This window comes from Choloepus didactylus, chromosome 1 (genome assembly GCF_015220235.1).
Source record: "Choloepus didactylus isolate mChoDid1 chromosome 1, mChoDid1.pri, whole genome shotgun sequence".
In the NCBI taxonomy this organism is placed as follows: Eukaryota; Metazoa; Chordata; class Mammalia; order Pilosa; family Megalonychidae; genus Choloepus; species Choloepus didactylus.
In genome coordinates this window covers 52,141,693-52,159,906 of record NC_051307.1, presented here as the reverse complement: position 1 = coordinate 52,159,906, position 18,214 = coordinate 52,141,693, and positions in this window count along the sequence as shown.

Below are 18,214 nucleotides of genomic sequence, written 5' to 3'. Positions count from 1 at the left end.
CCAAAAAGGCTCTTGTTTGCAGGAAAAAATGTTATACCAGCTCTCATTTGTTTCTATTATGCATTACAAACATATATTTGTGTTGCTTTACATTTGACAACTTGTATAGATCATTCTGCTAATGTTTTAAATTGGTCTTCATTTCATTTTAGCTTTCAAAAACACTGAATACTTGGTTATAAGTGGAATTTTATTTTACTGCTCTCTACAGTAAATTCCTATCTGTTAAGATTTCTTTAGGATTCCACTAGGTTTATTATCATCCCCCAGCTGAGAAATACCTACCAATTATGTTTCCTTACTTAAATGTATGTTTAAAGTGATAAGATTTAATTTTGACTCAAATGAAAATCTGCTAAATAGTAAGTATATATGTACTAATAATTAATATTCAGCTCATTTCTCATCCATTTAGCACTTCTTTGCAATTAATTTGAAATAATCCTAGTGAAACAGTGTAAAACATTGATGATTCTTTTAAAGCAAAATTTGACCACATGAAAATGTAAATCAGATGAATTTATACAATTTTTCATCATAAGTGTAATTATGTTTATCTTCTCTTGAAATAAGAGTAATAATATATAGTTTTTCTGCTGTGTAAGTGATAGTTAACAGAATAAATCCACCATTTTAAAAAACTATTTTTAGATATTTCTTTTTCTATCTCTATTATTCTGAGTCCTCATCTATAAAATATAGAAAGTGAAACTCACGGCTATTGAAAATATTAAAAGAGATAATATATATGAAAGTACCTTATCACCCACAAAGGAAAGAGATAAATCTATTATTTGGACATTTTTATGACCATTTCATTATGCCCATCATTATATCAAGTATTTTTAACACACCAATTTGTAAAATTCTAATGCTAAATACTATTGTTTTTAATCAAAGAAGGTTTTTACTGTTCATTATATAGAAAGGAAAGTATCAATGTGAATGGAGGATAAACAACTTTGCTAAATACCTGCCATGTTGGTCATTACAGTTGTCGTGTTATGCAAGAAATTTAAATGTCCTCACTTCTTACTAGCTTGTGACCATATCATTAATGCCATGGTAACCATTAAACCTAATGCCACAAGCTGAAAACCTACCTTCTCATGCAAGAACTCTAGCCCATGAATAATGCTCCTTCAAGTTCCCAACAATTATTTTGGTGCTTTCCAAGGAGTGTCTTTGCTGTGCTTATAACTTAGCCCTGGTCCTAACTTGGGAACACCATTATCATCTCTACTGAGCAGAAGTTCTGCCAAGCTGCACCCCTGGAAATCTATATCCATAACTGCAATTCAAGCTACAGATTTGCCAATGCTAATGGAGTGGAAATTCCTGTCATCAGCCTAGACCACTAATGTGCTCAACCCTCACAGCACACGATAAGGAAGAGGTCTTTCATGCAAGATTTCTTGGGCCTGAGTGGTAAAGAGTTTAGTAGGGTAACTACTGGACTGCACAGAACACATTCAAATGTGAGCTTTGTATCTGAAAGTGGAACTGCTACCTTCTTCTGACTTACTGACTTTCTAGCTGAGCCTAGCTCATTAAAACAGAATTATTTCTTTTGACTGTGAAGGTTTGGGTATTTCCATAATCATCTTCTTTCTTTACCAACTTCTTAGTCCCACTATAGTCCATCAAACATGCATGTCTATGTCAATCAACTCTAAGACTGAACATCATTTTTGTTCTTTGACAAGCATGAAGACATTCTGAGCTACCATGTAAATCCTGAAAAACAAATGAATGCTTGGTCCGTGCTAGGAGGGGTAGGGGTGCTTTAGGATAGAGTATCACCCAAGCATACATACCAAATATAAATGTATCTCAAGTCTATGTAGCATGCATTACCCAATATTATCTTTAGAGCAAACTCGTCAAGTTGTTTCAGTATAACTGCTCTTTTACAGATATTGAAATTGTAGTTCAGAAAACTGTAAGTGATGTGTTCCCAATCACATTGTGTGAGGTCTAGGATTCTAAATCAGGCCTAATGAGGCCAGTTACTTTACTTTTTTATTCTAAATTAGAAAATTGTAACATTAGCTATAACATGCATACATGTAAAATATAGACATATTACATCTAATGTAATATATAACATTAAACACACAGCATTATCATAACATTAGTAGAAAAAAATAAGGAGCACTGGGTTATGGGTTATTCTGTTCCCCTCTCCTGATTTTCCTGAATGTTTTTCTGAGAGAGAGAGAGAGAGAGCAAGAGAGAGACTGTGTGTGACTTCCTTGAATGTGCTATGTGCAGCAAGGTGGGGGGGTGGGGGAGAGTGCCAGTAAATAAGGTCTAAATCCTAAGGGAAGAAGATAGAGCATATAGAATGACAGAGAATGGCTGATGGCTGATCTTCACCTCTGTCCCTCTGACCCTCTGCGTTCAGACTAATTATATTATGCAGGAGTTCAAGTTAATACCTGAAGCCCTCCTCCCTAGAAATCATACAATGCTATAAGCTTCTAGAACCAAGAATTGATTTTTTTTAAATATGCCTGGTCTATTTTTAAATACACTAAATGTACTATTGTAGATTTCTTCTGAAATATGAATATCCCCTGAAATGAAATTGTTAAAAGAGGAAATAAAGAACATCAGTTGTCTGAGGTATCTTCAAATGCAAGGTTAGCCAGATTTTTACAAATGTCTTCACTGAATCCTCAATGCAATACAAAATTTCATAGGGCTTACGTGATGTCATGATGCAGGTAAACCACATTACAGTAGCTGCCAAGGAAGGTACATATTACATGCATACACTTGTGTGGCATTTTTCATAACATTATGCCACATGTTTTGGAATAGTCAAGTCTTAGATTGATTTCACATATCTAGGCTTTGACAGGCTCAGAATCCTAGCATTCCGGTAGATAATGTGATTGCCATGGAAAAATAACACGGACCCTCTTCTTTTCAAGTTTCAAGCAAGCAGATTCCATCACTCAGAGGACCAGTGACCTCTGGGTCAAAACTGGCCAGTGTGCTGTCGAATCTATTAACATATTGCCATTGTTTTTTTTTTTCCTTTCAAGCAACTATATTGTAAAGAACACTCATTCATCCTTTGGATGGCTCTATTTCTCCCAGTAGTATTCAATCTTACATTCCCTACAATTATATATTATTTCATATTTCAGAAATATGAAAGTAAGTTTATCTGTCCCAAAGATAATTCCCCATGTTTCTTCATTAAAAACAAAATAAAACACACTATAATCCTTCCAAAAAAGTATAAAAAAGTTTCCCAGTAATAATAAAATATACTGATTTTGCTATACTTCTCAGAGAAAAACAGCAAAGGAAAAATTGAAAAAGAGTCACGTCAATAGTTAGAAGAAATTCTTATTATAAGATTTTATTTTGCATATTCTATCTCTTGTGTAAATAGAAATATTTTTACATGTAAAATATATATGTTAATCTATAGCAAGATGTTCTAATTTTTTGGTTTTCAAAAGTAGGACACTGGTGACTTGGTATACTTTAGAATAGTAAATTCAAAACACCTGAGGAACTTGCTGAAATACAGATTCTGATTCAGTTATGCTGAGTGTGGCCTGATTTTCACATGATGTTGATGCTGTTGATCTGGGTATCATACTTTAAGTAGCAAGACTCTAGTAGAACACATAGAAAATTGCACCTACTCCAGATAAGCAACTTCTCTCAGACCATAAATATATGAGATGAATGGTTTGCAGAGTAGTTCACAATCTAGAAATACATAAAGTAAAAGCTTACAATGCTGAACATATTCATTTTATCATGCATTATTGAGTAGTGAAAACTCTAATCTATTTAATCAATTAATTAATTTAACAAGCCCTTATATGATGCTTACTATATACTAGGCCCTGCTCCACATTCTTAGGGATATGAACTCCTTTCTTCCTTAAAATACCCTTTTAAGATTGGTACAATTTTTATCCTTACTTTGCTACGGAGGAAATTAAGGCAAAAAATCATTAACTCATCTAATATCATACAACCTACTAACTCTAGCATCCTAGTGGCTAAAACATCTCTATATTTTCTTTATATTATTGCCAATTCCATTGTGTTAAGGCTTGTCTCACATTTGCTAAATAGGCTCAAAATAGTCATATCTGACTATTATTTATTTAGCACCTGATATGTGCCTAGCACCACGCTAGGTTCTTTCCTTAACTTTCTTAGTAACACTGTGAGATATTCTTTTATCACCATTTTCAGTTAAAGCTGCAAAAGCCAAAATGAGTAAAGTAACTGGATTGAAGTTGTAAATCATTGGCAGCAACAGTGTTCATGTCTACAGAATTCAAGCCAGCTTCTTTTTTCTGTATGCTATTGTGATGTTTAGTCTTATGTGTCAACTTGTCTAGACTGTAGTACCCTCTGAGACCCTGAGTCCCTGTTAGCACCCCAGGTGATCAGCCAATCTACCTGGTGACCGGTTGATTCAATGAACCACTTCCATCATGGAAGAGCAGCATTTTGTTCTCACCAGAACACTCTCTGGATATGGATTTGCCTTCATACATGCAATGCTTCTGGCCACACTGCCATCCAAGTACTTACAGAATGCCTTATCTACCATCATGGTATTCCACACAGCACTGCTTCTGGTCAAGGAAATCACTTCACAGCAAATTAAATGTAGTAATGGGCCTATGCTCATAGATTTCATTGGTTTATCCACTGGCTCCATAGATGGGTGAAATGACCTTCTGAAGACTCAGTTATAGCACTAGCTAGGAGACAGTATCTTGCAGGGATGGAGCAATGTTCCCCAGGTGGCTGTATATGGTCTAAATCACTGTCTAATGCTTGCTGATCTTTCTCGCATAGCCAACATTCATGGATCCAGGATTCCAAGGGTGGAAGTAGAAGTGGCACCATTCACTATTAGCCCTAGCAATCCACTAGCAAACTGCTAGCTTCCTGTCTGTATGAGCTTATACTCTGCTGATTTAGAGGTCTTAGCTTCAAAGCGAGGATATGATTCCACTGGGAGACACAACAATGATTCTATTGAACTTGAAGTTAAGAATGCCACCCAGCCATTTTGGGTTTCTCTTGCCTGTGAGTTGACAGGAAATGAAGGGAGTTACTGTACTTACTGATTGGGATAAAAGAGTGTGTCTGGAATACAAGCAATTACTCAAGGTGTCCCTTGGTACTATCACACCCTGTGATTAAATTCAAAGAAAAACAGCAATAACCCAGTTCAGAGAGTACTGCTAATATCCCAGACCCTTCAGGAATGACTGTTTGAGTCAACCTACCAGGCAAAGAACCATGACCAGCTGAGGTGCTTGCTGAGGGCAAAGGGAATATGGAATGCATAATAGAAGAAAGTAGCTATAGATGGAATGGGTAATAGAAGAAGGTAGTTATAAATACAGGCTACATAAAACCATGTGACTAATTGCAGAAATGAAGATGCAATTGTTATAAATATTGCTTCATTGATTTTTATGAATATGCTTGTGTGTGTATATATATAAGTAAATGTGCATGTATATGTTTTTCTTCTCTTTTTACTTTTATGATATCACAAGATGTAGTAATAATAGCTAACTTTATATTACAGTATTTAAGTTACAGGATATCAAGGAGAAGAGTGAACATTACCCAAGGACTTTTATGGAGTAAGGGTTAAAGCATTTTTGGTTGTGCGCAGGATAGTTGTATCACATTTAGCAGAAGTATGACTTACTCTATTTGGAGATTAAGTATGGTTTAAGATATGGATATGGGTGCCAGTTTGATGTGGTGGACTGTGATGGTTAATTTTATGTGCCAACTTGGCTAGGCTACAGTACTCAGTTATTCAATCAAACATTAATCTAGGTGTTAACTTGAAGGTATTTTGTAAATGCAGTTAAAATCTATAATCAGTCGACATTAAGTAAAGGAGATTAACTTCAATAATGTGGGTGGGCTTCATCCAACCAGTAAAAGGTCTTAAGAGCAAAAACTGAGGTTTCCCAGAGAAGAAGAAAATCTGCCTTAAGTCCATAGCAGCCTGCCAGATTTTGGACTCAAGACTACAACATCAGCTTTATCTGAGTTTCCGGTCTGCCGGCCTGCCCTGTCAATTTTAGACTTGCCAGGCCCACAATCACATGAGACAATTCCTTAAAATATCTGTCTCTGTGTCTGTCTGTGTCGCTCCCTTTCTGCTTCTCTGGAGAATGCTGATGGTACAGTTATGTTGTACAGAGTTTCTCCTAAGAAAACTGGACATTTGTTTAAAATATGTGTAATGTATGATTTAACATTTTGCTTCTTATACAATTGAAATATACTGATATCTTTATTTATATTGGTCAAAAAGCATATAATACTATGCCCAATAATTATTTCATTGCTTCTTTTTAAAATCATAACAGAATTATTTGCTGCTAATTATAAAAGGCTAAAAAATAATTTGAAAATGAAGACACACTACTTCAAATTATTGATAAAGTTGTTTATAAATACCTAAACTGGTTTTAAACTTAATGAAAAGTAGTTCATGGGAGTTGAATTAATATTTTCTTTTTTGGATACTATTGAGTATGCTTTTGATATTTAGTTAATCAAATCCAGTAACATAAAACTGCATTTCTTACTACTGATTTAATTATCAAAGCTTTCTGAGATGATTCAGGGGGGAAGAAAGAGTAGGAAAAAGCAACTAAAGAAAAGAAGATGTGATTATAAAAATGGAATAGTAGAATTAAAACCTGATCCATAAACACAAAAGTAAAAGGAGAAAAAATCCTGGGAGGCCAGTGACACTAATGGAACAGCCGAAGTGAGGAGGTGCAGCTGCTAGACGTAATTTACTCAGAGATGATATTATTGTAGACAAACCAATCTGCAACTGCCAGTCAAAGACATAACCTTGACAGTCACCTTTTGCAAATTATCAGGAACATATCCTCCTCATACTGGGAAAGCATACCTGTGAATATGTATTGGGAGTGACACTTGACATAAAAGGTTAACCACATTTTAAAATAAATGTCTCATATAGACATTATATACAATAAATTACTTTGGCTTTCAATTATCACTTTTTAAAATTTATGTTGGATCCATTGATCTCATTTACTCATTTTCCTTTTCTTTCTCTTCCTCTCCTCTCTCTGTTCTCACCTCTTCCTCTTTTTCTTTTCTTTCTCACTCTCCTTTTCATCTTCCCCAGGTTCCCAAGGCAGGGTTAGAAAAAGATAAGAGGATACATGAGCAAAATAAAGTGCACTGCTTCTTAAAACAGATAAACTGTATACATTTTCCCGTCATTTCTGTTGGGAGTTGGGAACAATTGATTTTCTTTTTATAAAAATTAAAAGCCTATTTATTTGCTTGTAACCCATACTCATGCAGTCTGCTCATGCTTTTCTAGCTCCCTACATACAAAGCTCCACTTCTAAAGAACCGTAGCAATTAAGAAATATTTTGCCAAGTATTCTATATGGGAGCTAGAGGAGAGAATTTACAAAAAAAACACAGCTTTTATTTTAAAAACATACCTTTATTCTCTCTTCTCAGCCTGCAGCCATCAAGCCCCTGCTTCCTCTTTTCCCACCATCCAGCACTCAGCCTTCTGGACTACCCATTCCTCCTCCTTGGATCTCATCTTCTGTGCCAGTTTGAATATATTGTGGCCCCCAAAATGCCATTATCTTTGATGCAATCTTGTGTGGGTAGATGTATAAGTGTTGACTAGATTGTAATTCTTTGAGTGTTTCCATGGAGATGAGATCCACCCAACTGTAGGTGATAACTCTGATTGGATGACTTCCATGGAGGTGTGGCCCTGCCCATTCAGCATGGGCCTTGATTAGTTTACTAGAGCACTATATAAGCTCAGACAGAAGGAGCAAGCTTGCTACAGCCAAGAGGGACACTTTGAAAAAAGCACAGGGGCTGCAGATGAGAGACATTTTGAAGATGGCAGTTGGAAACAGACTATTGCTCTGGAGAAGCTAAGAGAGGACAAATACCCCAAGTGCAACTAAGAGTGACATTTTTGAGGAACTGCAGCCTAGAGAGGAACATCCTGGGAGGAAGCCATTTTGAAACCAGAACTTTGGAGCAGACACCAGCCACGTGCCTTCCCAGCTAACAGAGGTTTTCTGGACATCATTGGCCATCCTCCAGTGAAGGTACTCTATTGCTGATGTGTTCCCTTGGACACTTTATGGCCTTAAGACTGTAACTGTGTAACCAACTAAACCCCCTTTTATAAAAGCCAATCCATCTCTGGTGTTTTGCATCCTGGCAACATTAGCAAACCAGAACACCTTCTCTGGGGCGTCTCAGTCCTTTTGTCTCCATGTTAATCTCTAAATGTATATACATTCCCACTACTGAATACCAGTTTTAATATGTCAAGGCCAGTATTTTAAGATGAATACATTGCTCTAAGAAAATAAAAATCTCCAGTCTCCTTGAAATAAAGCAAAAATATAATTCATATTCAAAAGATTTTCTGTCATATGCTCAGATTCAAAATAAACATTTATTACATGAACAAAATGGATGCAAAGTGAACATTTCTGAAGTTATTCATGAATTTGCACTTAACATGAAATAATGTTAACCATACTCATAGTTTATTCCAGTGATTTTTTTTTTACAGTTCATAGATTGGTACATCAAACAATTGCAATCCCTCCTATGGTAGGGAGGACCAGTCCAAATTGAATCTCAGTATTAGCCTGGGTCCTTTGAGCAGCTGACAACAAATTGGGATTATATTCAAGAAGGGAAATGGGAAGGAACCCCAGGTCCTCGGGGTGAGCTGTGAGACTGAAATAACAATATGACCCTGTAAAAGAGAGAGGCAAAGAAGGAAGGTAGGGTGGAACAGACTTAGGCTACACTGAAGTTCTAAGAAAGTTCTTGATACAATCTGGAGTTCATTATACAAAGTTGCCAATCAGTGTAGCTCATCATCTCCCAAGAATGACTTGCCTTAGCATTCCTGCCACACTCATTCATTGACTGGTAGCAGTTCATGGAAAGCATGGCCTCAGTACCCATCTGTCAATTATGCTCCCCATGGAAATCTGGGTGGCAAATTCTCAGGGCTGCCACAGTCCACCCTGCTACTTCACAGTTCTACTTCTCCACAGTAGAGAGGTTCGGGGAACAGCTTTTCCGTGGTCTCTCTCCTGTCAGTCTCCCTCCCTACCTGGAAACTCAGAAGAGATGATTAGATGAATGAACTATAGCCTCATCACTGCAGTTGATCTCAAGGCCATGCATGGTAATTCTTCTCTCACCCCAATCCCCCCAACCCCACCCCGTTATCCATTCCAAAATTCGTTCATCCTCAGCTATCATTGTCTCTGCAGAGCTGAAGTTTGTCTGGTAGTATGAATCAAACCTTAATTTCTGAGGAGTTTGAACTTTTGGTAATTGTACACTTAACAGGCCAAGGGTGTATAATGTGCTATTTATAGTGATAATGGGACAAGTGAGCACCAGGAGTTGGACACATGGATCATTTGCATTCCATGTATAGTCTTCCCTTCCCCCTCTGTGTAAAGCAGTCATACCTCCTCCTGATGATCAGGTTATTTAACCCTCCTCCTGACGACTCTTCTCTTGGCATGAGGAGTCCAAAGTGCTCTGACAACAACTGTAACTTCTGATGTATCCCCTGGAAAGAATAAGCCCCCTTACTGATCTGTGACAAGATTTGTGAGGCAGGAAACACAAAATCCCCCAGAGGGTAAATAAGGGTGATGTTAAGTGGGGCCACTCCCACAAAGTTCTCTGGATCTCTGAGACCCTTAAAATTGGATTTTTAAGACTACCACTCAGTTTGTTGAATGATTCCTATGTCTGTTCTTTGCCTTAAGAAGAGAAGGTCCTCTTTGTCATATGTTACAGAAGTTTTCTGGCTCTTATGTTCAACACTGAACTGCTTGTTTTCAGTTCCCAGTTTCTCATTATCTCTCTGTAAGGCAACAACGTAACTCTGCTGTCTTTGTAGATGGACATTTTCTCCCCCGTATAGTTCAGATGTCTGAATCTTCACATCTGCAAAGTAGTTCCCTCTACCAGGGTACCACCAGTAAAGCTTTTAGCAATGGGTCCACCATGTTGTGCCAGGAAACTACCTTTTCACCACCTTCCAATCAGGATGGCACCATCTTCATCTACTATGTAGTGAGTGAACCTGTCCCAAATCCCCATATTACAGCCTGTTTTTTCAGACTATTCTTGATGGCATTTGGGTTTAGTTCATATCTTCTGAGAATCAGATACCAAAATGGGATTAAATGTTCAAGAAGTTAACTAAGGGATGGGAAAATGAGGGAAAACAGGAAGAGAGAGGGATGAGGCTGGAGAGCTGTCAGACTGCTACGTAGGTCTGACCCTTGTGAAGGACAGAGGGAAGAAAGGAAGGTTGGGTGTCAGAGTCATAGACTACAATTAAGTTGTAAGAAAGCTCAGCAAGGCTGATGAGGAGTCCTAGAGCTAACGTCACCTGTCAGAGCTGTTCCACATCTCCAAGAAATGGGTATGCCTTAGTATCCCTGCCACACTCAGTCATTAACTTGGAGCAGCCCATGGGAACATGGACCTAGTACAAACATGAGATGTATTTTAGAGCCCAGCAGCTGGAACCACTGGTTAGTCATGCTCCTCACAGTCAGGGATCTAAGTGCATTTTCATGACAACCAAGTCTCAAACATAGTAGGAATCTATATATTATGTCTGTAGACTTGACTTGACTAGGGCAGGTATGCTGATTAATTTCATGTGTTGACTTGGCTACATTGTAGATGCACTGTGAGAGTATTTTGTAGATGGATTTAAATAATTAGTCAGCTGACTGCATCTATGGCTGATTACATCTACAATAAACAAAGGAGATTGCCTTCAGCAATGACAGGAGTCTCCTCTTACAGTTAGAGGTCTTTTAAAACAACAACTGAAGATTTCAGCAGTCAGAAAGAATTTCTAATCTCTACTTCAGACAAACAGCTTCTGCTGGGGAATTTGACGTTACTTTCATCAAGTTTCTAGCTTTCCAACTTGTGGCCTGCCCTATGGAATTTAGACTTACCAATCCCTAAGTCTGGGCCAAATCCTATAATATATCTGTATATTTAATATACAGATATCCTGTCAGATGTGTTTCTCTGGAGAACCCTGATTAATATAGCTGGGAAAGATAATTGTTTTGCTGAAGCACTTTATTTTATGTGGTTATAATAATTAAAAAAAAACATTTTAAGTTGCTACTGGTTATTTGCATAGATAGTGTGTATTTAAGATACATACACTATTATTTTAAAGGAATAATCAGTATGTTTCATATGCACATAGAAAACCCTGAGAAAATATCTCAAAGCAGGGAAAAGAAAAAAAGGAAAATGTATAAAGAACTATGCTGATCAAGTGATATATTTGAAGATTATTTTGGTTTATTGAAATCCTCCCCCTTCAACATGGATCTACCTGTATTATCTATAAGAGAACTATTCTTATCCAGTTCATGCATTAAACAATATTTAGTTCATGTTTTTGGCATGCATTGTGCTGGTTGGTAGGAAAATAATTATGTTTATTACACATATGATCTTACTCTCTGGGCACCTATAATTTAATGGGGATTAAGAGATCGTGAACAAGGAAATAAGCCAGTAATTTATAGCTTGTAATATAGTAAATCATAGTAACTAACGACAGCAATATGGGCCTGAGTTATGTCCAAGAAACACCAACAGGAAACCTGGAGTGGAAATCTGAAGAGAACACCATTAATGAGGAATATAGTCATCCCATTAGGGCAGAAAGAGGAAAGGGAGGTAATAGGACCCAGGGAGCCAAGAGCATGACCTGCCCGTCTCAGCTGGAGTCACTCTTCCCTCCTTACGAATATATTAGGGCAGACAGAATATTCCAGAATTCAGTAAGTGTGCTGAGGTGAATTATTGTGTCCTATACATTTGCCTGATGAAGTACAAAGTAAATTCTAGGACAAAATTAGGGGGAGGTAAGATTTCCCCGAAAGGGATAAAATTTCACAGAACGTAAAAAGCGTATGAACTTTAAGAACTGAATTATAGCCATAGGAAGAATCCTGTGCTGTATAGCCCTAAGAACCCAGGTAAGAGAAGCTCCTGCCTTGAGTCTCATGTTTTATAGAGTCCTGCTCTGACCCTGATCTACCGCCCTCCTTCCCAAAGGTCTACAAGTCTACATGTTGACACACATGTTGACATGCCTTTATCAAGTGTACGTGCCCTCCCCCGTACTACTTTCTTGTTTCCTGGAACCCAAACTCCCCTTTCCGATAGCTCTCAGAGCTTTTCCTTGAGTTCATCCTCCTGCACATAAAGGTCATTGCCAGTGTCTGCAACCCAGGCTCTAGCAGTTTCCTGGAAAGGTATCTGATAGTACAGAATTTTGTTGGAGGTTGCACATGAAGCTTTTCATGGTATAGAACAGAGCCAGGGGCGAGAGAAGAGGGGAGATGAGCTATGGGCTGGGTTAGGAGGAGGCTTGGTCTTCCTGAGTCACCACATTCATCCATGAAATAAAAACAATTCAACAATTTTGATTTAGAAAATGACTTCCATGTCACTCTGAAGATACATTTATCAAGATAGGATCACAGTACATATTTTACTTAACAGTTTATTTTCTTAATTTACAACTTTTAATATTTAAACATATGATCTTCAGGCCTCCATATGAAATCTTGATCTGGACCCCACAACTGTTAAAGGTAGTTCTGACCCATGAAGAATTTAATTCTTATTCTGCTTTTTCTTTGCAAAGAAAGCCATATTTAATATCTATTTTTCAGCCTCACCCCCACATGCACATTAAAATTACCTTTGGTTACCATCACATCTTCAGTAAACAGTAAACTCTGTTGTAAAAACATGACATGACCTTGTGTTAGTGATGTGATAGAGAATTAAATTAAAAACATTCATTCATTCAACAACACTTACTGGAAACTCCAATGTGTTATTGTGATAAACCCTTGGTTAAGAAAAATCTCAGAGTCTAATGGAGAAGCTGACAAAAAACAAAAAACAAAAAACAAACAAACAAAAAACTAGTAAGCAAATAAATACACAACTGCAAATTACTATCACAACACCCTCCATTCAAAGAAACTTGTAAAATGCATGATAGAGAATAATCAGATAGGCCTGGGAAGAGGTTTTAACTTTAAGAAGAATGCAATGGAAGTCCTGAAGAGATATTATTTAATATGAAGTCTAAAATTTATTTAGTGCTAACTGTATACCCAGCACCATATTAAACACTTTACTATTTAGCCATGAGAAGAATGACAATAACATTCCTGTCAAAACAAACTAAATTAAAGAGATCCAACTAGAAAGGTCCAGTGTGCCTTTTGTGACTACAGAGGATGAGTAGGTGAAGAGTGGTGGAAGATGAAATCCAAAAGCCAGTCTAGATGTGGGTCACACAGAACCACTGTGGCCAGAGTCAGGAGCTGGATTTTATTGTATGTGAAAAGGAAAACCATTGAAAATTTTTAAGAAAGCAAATAATATCCAAATGTCCCTTTTTAAAGTGACTCTGGCTGCAGTGTGAAAATATCACCAGGTAGAGAAAAGTTAGGAAGCTAATGAGTTAACCTTGATAAAAGATGATAGCAACTCATTTGTTTATTGTTCAGATGGCTCCTAACCAGATTATTAACAGGATTGGTTTCCTCCCTCATCTCTATCATTTATAAAGTAATCTCACCTGGAGGAAAAAAACCTAGTTGTTTCACAGTCATTCTTCAGGTCACTGCAAATTGCTCATTGGCTGTCACTTGACTTCCATTGATTTTTCTTAACTGTGCTTGGGAACTTTACTTGATTTATTTTTGGATAATGCCTGGAACTCCAGGATTCCTCCCTCATAGAAGAGCATATTTGACATAGCTCTTCTTTCCTGAGATCCAAACATCTCAGGTGAAAAATCTCAACCGTACATTGGGAGGACTCTCAATCCTTTCATCCATTGTTCTTCTCCAATGTATTCTTAAAAGTCCCAGATTGTCAGTCTAGAGGGTCCCTTAAGTTTCTATATGGTGGTATATGATAAGCAAGTCCTGATATATAAATCCAACTGAAACATCTGGAGAGTGTTGAGGAAGGGGGAATGGGGAAATGAAGACACATGGTGGGATATTCTAAGTCAGATTGATTTCTTTTGTACTACCCTTGCCTGTGTGACCTGAATACAGGCTTGTCTCACTAATTATTGTACCTACTGGATTAAATATATGCATACATATATTTATGTAGATTTCAATCATGTAAATGTAATGACCAATCTCATATTGAGAAACAACTATTGTATTTCCTGAACTACTTTGTAATTAGCAAGATGTATTCCTTTCTAATGGGATCAGTAAATCCAATTCTTGTGCCAAAAAAGTTTTGGATTTCTGTTACTTCTTGAAGTCTGCTAGAAAAAATAAAAGAGTTACATCACCTTTCAAAGTTTGTTCTCCTTTTTCAAGAAGAGAGGCTCTGGGTTAACAAATCCTAGTAAGAACTCTACAGCTTTTTGGTTGACCATAATGTCCAATTTGTTGTTTGCATTAGAAGTATGGGTCGGTAAAGGGGCAGAGTGACCAATTAATCCAACAGTTACATTAGGCAAAATATCACATTTACTATTGTTTAAATTAATATTTTCAGCTATCCTTTCTTGATGATTTTATTGTGAATTTTCTGGCCATAATCTTGCTCATTTAAATATTAAAGCATTAATGACTTTCTTATTTAAATCACAAAATCATTTATTTATTGCAGAAATTTAACCTCTGTTTTCTGGTGCTTGCTGCCGATGCTTGTTCCCCATTCATTGATGTCTTTGTTTTGAGTCTTTTTTTTTTTTTTTTAAATATACTGGCTTTTACTATTCTATGGAATCAACTCATATTTTCACCTTGTGAATACTGTATCATTTCCAGTCAACTTAGTCTTCAAATATAATATTTATAAATATCCAATTGTATTATGAGGATGAATTGAGATAGTATACATATACCAGTTATCAATTAATTGATTCTCTGCTCTCCTTCCACACTCCATTGCTCTGCTTTATGAAACTGGAACTGGACTCTGTAAACATTTCTCCTTTGCCAGCTTGCACAGTAAGTTTCATCATAAGAGGGCCATGGAAGGACACTGGAGGAGGAAGAGTCAACACTTTCTGATTCTGGTAGGGGTCCATTTTCTTGCTCTTATGGCACAGCTACCAACAATATGGGTTATGGAAACCCAGTGACTCTCACCCTCCAGCAAGTTTTATTGCCAGACTCTGACCCTCATTCCTGGTTCCAACAAGAGATTTGCTGGCAACATTTTGTTATCCATTTTGTTTGTTTGGTGTTAGACATGGCAAGAAGTACAAGTCTACACTGATTCACTGGCAGTTGCTAACTGTTTGGCTTGGTGATCTGAGACATAGAAGAAACAGAATTAGACAGTTGGTGACAAGGAAGTCTGGAGGGAATGTATGTTAATGGACCTCTCAGAATAGGCACAAAATATGAAGATATTTGTGCATATATTTTGAATACCCACCACAGGGCATCTGTCTCACAGGAGGCTCTTAATAATCAGGAGGAAAAATGACATGTTCCATGGCTGTCAGTCAACCTCTTTCCCAAGACACCCCAGCACTTGCTCAATGGGCACAGGAAAAGAGTGGCTATAGGGGCAGGGTGTAAGCTCAACAACATCTACTTCCCCTTATTAAAAATGGCCTGGCTAACACTAGTGCTGAGTACCTAAACTCTACCAGCAGAGACAAAATAAGCCCCCCAACATGGCATCATTTCTCCAGAATACTAACCATTCATCTGGTTCCAAGTTGATTATATGAATGCCTTCCTTCTTGGACAGGACAGAGATTAATCTTACTGAATAGACATATTGTATATATAGATTTGCCTTCTCTTCCCATAATGCCTTTGAAATCACCACCATTCTTAGACTCCAATGCTTATTCCACTTTCTTGGAATTCCACATTGCATTTCTTCTGATCAAGGAATTTATTTGATGTCAAAGAAATTGCAGCAAGTTAACTAATTTTACCACTTTCCCGACAGCCCAGAAGTGATTTGCCTAATTCAGTGGGAAATAGATAACTAAAGACTTAATTATGGCCAAAATTGGGAGACAGCCCCACAAAGAGATAGGATTTTGTCTTACAACATACAGTGTATGCTTTGAAATAAAGATCATTATAAGCTGCCATTTTCCTCATATCCAGAATACATGGATCTGGGAATAGAAGTATGAAGTGGGAATGACTACTCTCATTGTTGTAACTAATAACCCACTCACAGTATTTTGGGTTTCTGTTCTAGCAGTTTTGATCTCCATTAATTTAGAGATCTTGGTTACCAAAGGGGAATGGTTCCATGTTGGATCCATTGAATTAGAAGATGAGACTTCCAGCCAGCCATTGTGGACTTTGTATGCCACTGCCACAGGCAGTGAAAAAAAAAACACTGAACCAGCAGGCAGAAAAAAAGTGGTTACTCTATTGGCTGGAGTGATTAATCTCTGTTACCAAAGGGAAATTAGGTTGCTGCTACACCATGGGGACAAGGAGGACTGTCTAAAACTCAGAAGCTTCTCTAGGTACTTCATGGTTTTCTCAAATCCAGTAGTGAAGGTTAATAGAAGACTATAGCAACCAGAAAAGGGTAGATTTCAAGATTCAGACCCTTGAAGAATGAAGATTTGGGTGACCCTACCAGTTAACCCTGTTACACTAGGATTCCAGCTGAGGGTAGGGAAATACTGAATGGAAAGTGGAAGAAGAAAGTTACAGTTATCAACTATAGACTTACCATTAGTTACATAAACAAGGTCTGAAGAAGCTTTTCATGAATTTTCTTTACTTGTTAAACATGTGTTTATTTTTACAAACCATTCATCTTTTTCTCTCTCCTTTTATATTCAAGTTTTTGCAGGTTAACTGTACAATTTAATCTTTTGGTAACAATATATTTGTCATGGAGAGAATCATGTCCCCTACAAAGACGTGTTCAAGGCTTAACCCCAGGTCCTATGGGTGTGAATTTATTTGTCAACAGGATCTTCAAGGATTTTAAGATAAGCCAAACTGAATCAGTGTAGGCCTTAATCCAAAATGACTAGAGCCCTTACAAGCAGAGGAAATTTGGACTCAGAAGTCAGTAGAAGACAGAAGGAGATGGATGGCCATGTGACAGAGGTAGAGACTTGAGTTATGGATTGCCAACCAGCCACCACAAGAACTCTACAGACTTCAGAGAAAACATGATTGTAGTTAACACCTTGAATTTGGACCTCTAGCCTCAAAAACTCCAAGACAATAAATTCCTATTGTTTAAATCAGCCTGTCTATTGTAATTATTATAACAGTCCTTGAAAACTAAAATAATATTCAGGGGGAATGTGATTAAACTTGAGGAGAAATGAATACAAACAACATGTTCACACAGATATGCACTTTTGATAAATTTGCACAAACAAGATATTTTATATTCTTATCTGTTAAAAATGACACCCTCCATGCAAATTCTATCAGCCTAAGATCCACAAAACTGGTTCTACCCTGAAAGTGTATTCTTATCTTTAAGAAAGAAAGAGTCAGAAATTCCCCAGTGCAATTATGTTTGGTAGATAATGATGTTGCATATCTGAGAAGATTTATAAAGTCTATTTTTTAGATTTTAGAATATAGTTTTTCTTTTATTTAGTTCAGTTATTCTTATATTACTTCTACTATTATCAGTGCTTATTTTTTATTCATATGTCCCATTTCTTGCAATGCACTAAGAACATTCTTACATGTACTCAACTTGTCAAAAGAAATCAATACAAGGGAGAACCAAGTATCCTGAATTTATTCAAAGATTCCTCCTCTACTGAGAAGAAATGGATACAGAATTTCTCTAAAATTCCAGAATATAAAAAAGCATCAATATAGGTAGAAGTGCATATGAAAATACAGTGAGAGCATGAAGATGCCTTTGACTTCTGTTGAAAAACAACATTAACTACATCCATAAAAACAGATAAATTTACCACAAATGGGTTTATGAATAAGATAGGAAATCAGTCTTGTTATTCTAAATATCTAAAGAATCTGAAAGTTTAGAGAATATCAGGAACTATGATAACTTTGGAAAATGCTTTTTAAACCAAATAAAC